The following is a 6096-nucleotide window of genomic DNA, read 5'->3' on the forward strand; positions in this document are numbered from 1 at the left end:
CAGCATCTCTATCTCATGGTAGGGTTAAGGTCTGCGTACACACTATCCTCCACAAACTCCACTAATGAGATTATACTAGGTTGTTCTTGTTGTTGATTAAGCACCTAAAGCAAATCGATTTTGGAAAGTGTTAGAAATCTTCGTCATCAATTTTCTAAGTACTGCTTAGCATGCCATTAGACCTCTGTACCTAACACATGATGAAATAAAGGTACCATAAATATTGTAGTACTGATATAAACAACTTAGTTGACGGTTGAGACCATGACAAAGCTATATATAATTGCTTACATTTTTTAGCCTTATTCTTGCACGCATTTCGACTAAATAATTTTTCAATTATATAGAAATGAGAAGATCGACCGAGCGTAGAAGAGTCATTTTGCTTAGCCATAAAAGTGCTTACCCGTCAATAACTACGTTATTGAGCCACCGCCTCTTTTCTTCTTCTTTTCTTACCTATTTTTCAGATCTATTCGCTCTTCTCAGCTGTGGTGGTAAATTTTTAGATTAGCTACTCTTTTGAGTTTTGCCCAAATCTTCCTATTTGTTTTTGAATCTGTATGAACTTTTGTAGTTCTTTTAAAAATCTTATAGTATGAATTTTCGTAGAAAACAATGGTGGACTTCTCATTATGGGTTAGAAAAACGAATTTTCAACTAAATCTGACCTCATTTTCCCCTCAATCTGTCAAATTCTCTATCTTTATCATATTTGACTTATAATTTCGTCTTTTTAAAAAAAAAGTTTTCATCGGATTTTTTTGGGATTTTAAAATAAGGCATGAGGGAGAAAAACTCCCTCAATTTGTTGGATGTTCCATCTGTTCAAGTGAATGCAATCTAATCTTCAATTGACTTTAATGGGAGAACTGCAATTTACTATAAAGAGACTTATTTGCTCTGGTTATAAGAAGTTATAGTGACAATTTATTTTTGTTTCAGCACCGGCCTTCCCGATATTCAATTTCTTATGAGAGGCATATTCAGAGGGTAATGATTTTATTTACTTCAATAATATTACATTATTAGCTTAGGATTAACATTGTGTTTAGAAAGATTAAAACACATCCACTTTGTACAACCAAAGATAAGCAAGAAATAATACTTCTCTTCTTGATTTCTCTGTGTCCATTAGCTTTATTTATTGCTGTAAAATTTCGCCTTTCTCCAGCTTTTTGCTCTTTGTTGTGGTAGTTGTATGTTCGTTTGTCTGTTCAGCACTTCGGAGCCCGATAAAATATTGCTCTTCTATTGACTTACATTTTTTCTTAGTTTCTTCGTATTGAGAAGTGAAAACGATTCTGTTTTAGCATCTATGTTTGTATATTTGTGTGTATGATGTATGGTTCTGTCATGCTTATATAATAGGTATTACACGTCTTATGTTATCTATTAAAAGACTAAATATCTATTTTCTGTACATACTGAAGTGCAATGATTTGCAAATGTTGTGACAAAGTCCATTGAGGGACTTATTGAGGCCTATTCCAGATTGCAATATCAGAATGGTTTTTCTGAGGTGATCTATCTTTAGTTGCTTCGCTCTCCTTTTTCGGTTACATATGCATGACAAGATCGCGTTAATATCAGGTGTTCCATTTGACCTATGTCCCATTTCTCTATTTCAATACTCAAATTTTCTTTTCATTAGTAGCACTAACAACTGTGCATTCAAAGCTCCATATATAATTTAAAAATGGATGAAGCTTGATAGATCAATATTTTTATCTTTGTAGTGCCATATACGTTATGCTATGTTCTCATATGTAGGTCATACGTTCATCTTATTGCATTTTATGGTTTTTCTCAATCTTATTTAATATTGTAGAAGGGTGATACCTTAAAAAACTTAACTTTTTTAGGGATTGTTTCAACATTTGATTACTCCTAAAAGATCATTTTATTATGTTGGTAGTCATTTTTATGTGAATTTTAAAGCTTTGATTGGAAGATTGTCCTATAGACCTATACTAATCAGGTTTTTATATTTAACTTTTTAATCTCCTTTCAACTATTTTGTATTTTTTTTATTGTTTTATTTTACTTTGACTTTTAGTATTCTGATATCTAGAATCTCATTTGCTGAAGAAAAGAGAAAAACACGCGTAGAGTCGAAAGCTATGTGTTTACAAAAAAAAAAAAAAGAGTTTGCTTGGACTTAGTGACTCTTGTGCTCAATAAAATTTTCAGTAATTGACAACTTTTGTTGTTGAAAATTTCTGGTAACCTTTTCTTTTCTTTTTAGAAGTATATTCTGTTATATTAGATTTTTACTAGGTTGAAACTTTAGAAGATCCATTAAGTTGGCGAGAAAAAGAACTGATTCAGGAAAAGATTGAAATGAAAAAGCTTGCAACTTTTCTGAAGCATGCATGTTTGTTTAATTATGTGTCGAGTTGTTAACACAAAAATTACATGAATAAAAGTTGAAACAAGAACCTTAACAAGTTGTAGAATATTAAGTATGTGGAAGGGAACTGGAAAAAATTGATATACTTATGGAACTCAAGATGAGGTGATAGTTTATGCAGTATCTTGGCGAACTACCCTGCTCCTTCTTTTACTATGCATGTCTAAGACCTCTAAGGTTAAAGGTTGTTAGGGTTCAAGAATTAGAACAAAATAGATTCTCAAAATTCTGATGCTTCATTCGAGAAAAGGGACCAAATACTTTGAATTTGCTATTGGAGTCATTCAAAATGTAAACCATTGTTATCATCAAGTTTTGAATTAGGTATCAATTGTTGTAATTATAACTAATGTGAACATATCAAAAAGGTAAGTGCTTTAATTGATGTTGTTACAAGAAAATCCCATATCTAAAATATAGAAAATAAAGCATTATTGTTTTTATCATGATTTAGATTAATGTTGACTATCATTCTTTTTCTATTTTTGATATTACTATTAGCTAAATTCTAATAGATTCGGCCCATAGGGCATGAGACAGGCCGTGTGAATTTACATCAATTTGCTTCATTTGTGTACATTTTGGAGAAGCTCAGTTATCGTGCTTCATAAGTAGGAAGTTTCTTTGTATGATGAAAGTCTTAACTCATTGTTGTACTGATTTAATGGTAGATAATTTAAAATTTTCATGTTTGCAGACACCATCGAAGCACATATATCTTTTAGTTGGATGCGAGAGATGAGTTAGCTCCATGCAAAATAGAGCTGAAGGAAAAATTAGACCATCTTGATACTGTATTGGTCTCAAAATATGTCATACCTGATCAATGATGGTTGTAGAAATGACCTTTGCCCGCTAGAGATTACAAGGTGAAAAGGCATTTGAAAGTAGTTTTATTTCCTAAAGAACATTGTTTATGCGAACTGATCGCTTGGATACAATAGTATTTATTGTGTTAACTCCAATGTCATTTTATAGGCTCCAAATCAACTAAACCTCATCTTGTAAAATAAAGATGTATTATATCTATCCAGGAATATTTAAGCTTAACCACAAATTTGAAAACACTCAACTCTGGTAAAAAATAATAAAATAAAAAGGGAGATACTGAGCTCTTGTAGGTCCATTTCAGTTAGCTTTAGTTTGCAGTAATTTAAATTTCTTTACAAGCTACTACTTCATAAGCACAACGTTGGGCGCGTGCTCGGCACGCGCTTGATCTCATCTAGTGTATATACAGACAGAAATCACCTAAGAGTATTTTTGCTTCCAATGGGATAAGAACCTAAGAGAACCTCTCTAATTCATTTTTGAATCTCTACATGTCAAAGAATGCTTCAGCAAACTCATTCAAAGTGTTAGCAATATAATTTGCTACAAAGTTCATACAAGAATATGATCAATTAACAAAATATAGATATATCTATCTTCATAGCAACGTGAATAGCTTCAACAAGAGATTCATATGAAATTTCATAGCATATTAAGCAACGTGAGATTTTGCAATTATAAGGGAGTACGGTGCAATATTTCTCAAGAATATCATACGGATTTTTTTCTACTCCGATCTTGTCGTCACGTGTTTTATCGCAATTAACGTGTGTTAGAGGGATTGTCAAGAGAATCGGCTCAGGTATGTTAAGAATATCCCTTCTTTCCCTTTGGCATGATTCATACGATACAAACGAAACGAGCAAATGCACAACTTTCATAAATGACTCTATTCATAGAAGTACTAGAAGTGCCTATGTTCTTGATTTCCCATGTGTCCTATTATTCTATCATCTGTTCACGGGTCTCAAAAAATACGTAAGTTGATAAAGTTTATTTCATGATATTAATCAAAGGCATAATGGTCTTATGACGTTCCGAGAGATTTTATTGACGTACTTCTTATGTATTTCATGCATTTATACATGTATATTGATCCATGACCGGATGGCATTATATACATATATATTATATGTATATGGGATATGGGAAAAGGTTACGGTGTTATATACGCATCACCACCTGATCAGCTGGTATACAATGATGATTTGCCCACAGTGGACGAGATGATATGATGGGATGTCCTCAGAGGCTTGATGATGTTATGAACACATATACCTATGTATAGTATGGCATTTATATGTATATGCATGACATTATAAATATGAAATGATTCACAGAGTTATTCAGACTTACATGTTGAGTCTTTTACTCTATGTTTCTCTTAAGTCTATTATTTACTGATTTTCATTCCTTACATACTCGGTACATTATTTGTACTGACGTCCCTTTTGCCTGGGGACGCTGCGTTTCATGCCCGTAGGTCCCGATAGACAAATTGAGAGTCCTCCAAGTAGGATATCAGCTCAGCGAAAGATGTTGGTGCGCTCCATTTGCTCTAGAGTTGCTTATTTGGTCAATATGATTTGGACATGTATAGATTAGTATGGCGGGGCCCTATCCCGACCTTTATGGTATTTATCTACTCTTAGAGGCTTGTAGACATATGTCATGTATGTGAAAGATTGTATGGCCTTGTCGGCCTATGTTCAGTATACGAGTGATCATTTTGGTCTTATACCATATGTAATATGTATAAGTTTGTATTACATGTTGGGTCGTCCTATGACGAATATTCCCTCATGTTTTATTCTAGTTATCTCACGGCAGCCTTTCCATCTCATTTACCTATAAGAGTATGATACGAAAAGAAACGTTACGTTGGTACTCGATTGAGTAAGGTACCGGGTGCCCGTCGCGGCCCATCGATTTGGGTCGTGACACAGCAACAGAATGCATAGTACGAAGACAACATCAATAAGACCTTTGATAGCAAGGTAAACAATTCAAGCTTACACTCGGGGACGGTTAGATAATCTTTGGTTCGATAGCAAATTCCCACTAGAAAGTTAAGTTTGCTACCGAACAAAGGTTACTCAACCGTTCACGAGCACAAACCACTAGAGGGTTGTTAGATATTCCTTCGCTCGATAGCATAACTTCCTGAGGAGAAGTAAAGTTGTGTTACCAAGTTGAGGATTATCTAGCAATTCATTAGTGGAATCTTAGAAGATACAAGACTTTCAGTATTCCAATTCGCACTCTTTGCATTCGAACACTTGGGGGGATGATATGAGGATACGACAATAATGACTGCCATGTCAAACGGGGAACGAAAATCCAGAAACAAAATGCATCATCGGGACCAGGGACTCAACCAACCCCGTAAGAACAAGTTGTACAAGATAGCCACAAATAATGGCAATTTCTTTTCAGCATAGCAAATGCTTACGTATTTTTTGAAAATAGAAGGAATAAAATGAAATCCTTTTGTTTTTAACTTTTTTCTTGTCTGAACGATGAATAAACTTTGTCATTTAAAAGTTAAACAAGTACTTCAAATGTTAGTTCCATAATGAACATGAGACGTCCTCTTCAAGAGCACCGTAAACATAAGAGGGCCTCTCTTATAAAAAAATATCACGTAAAAGGGTTGGTTCCGGAAGAATCTATGCCCGGAATCAAAAATGCCTTCGGGGAAAAATACACCCGAAGCCACATATGAAAAGGATGCAAAAAGTAAACTTGCGCAAATACTTATAGAAACCCTCACGCAAAAGGGATAATACTCGGAACCAAAGTGCTTCGAGGAAAACACATTCGAGACTACACATAGTAAAGCGTGAACAGGA

The 6096-nt window shown here is 34.1% G+C and overlaps 1 long non-coding RNA gene across 1 annotated transcript; it reads left to right on the forward strand.

The window, feature by feature from the left end:
- The first annotated feature begins 334 nt into the window (after nt 1-334).
- On the forward strand, nt 335-3442 carry LOC138900640 (uncharacterized). The gene is made up of 2 exons (XR_011411754.1): nt 335-993; nt 3111-3442. It is a non-coding gene; the product is annotated as an uncharacterized lncRNA (long non-coding RNA).
- Nucleotides 3443-6096: the final 2654 nt, after the last annotated feature.

Source organism: Nicotiana tomentosiformis, chromosome 10 (assembly GCF_000390325.3).
Source record: "Nicotiana tomentosiformis chromosome 10, ASM39032v3, whole genome shotgun sequence".
Lineage (NCBI taxonomy): Eukaryota > Viridiplantae > Streptophyta > Magnoliopsida > Solanales > Solanaceae > Nicotiana > Nicotiana tomentosiformis.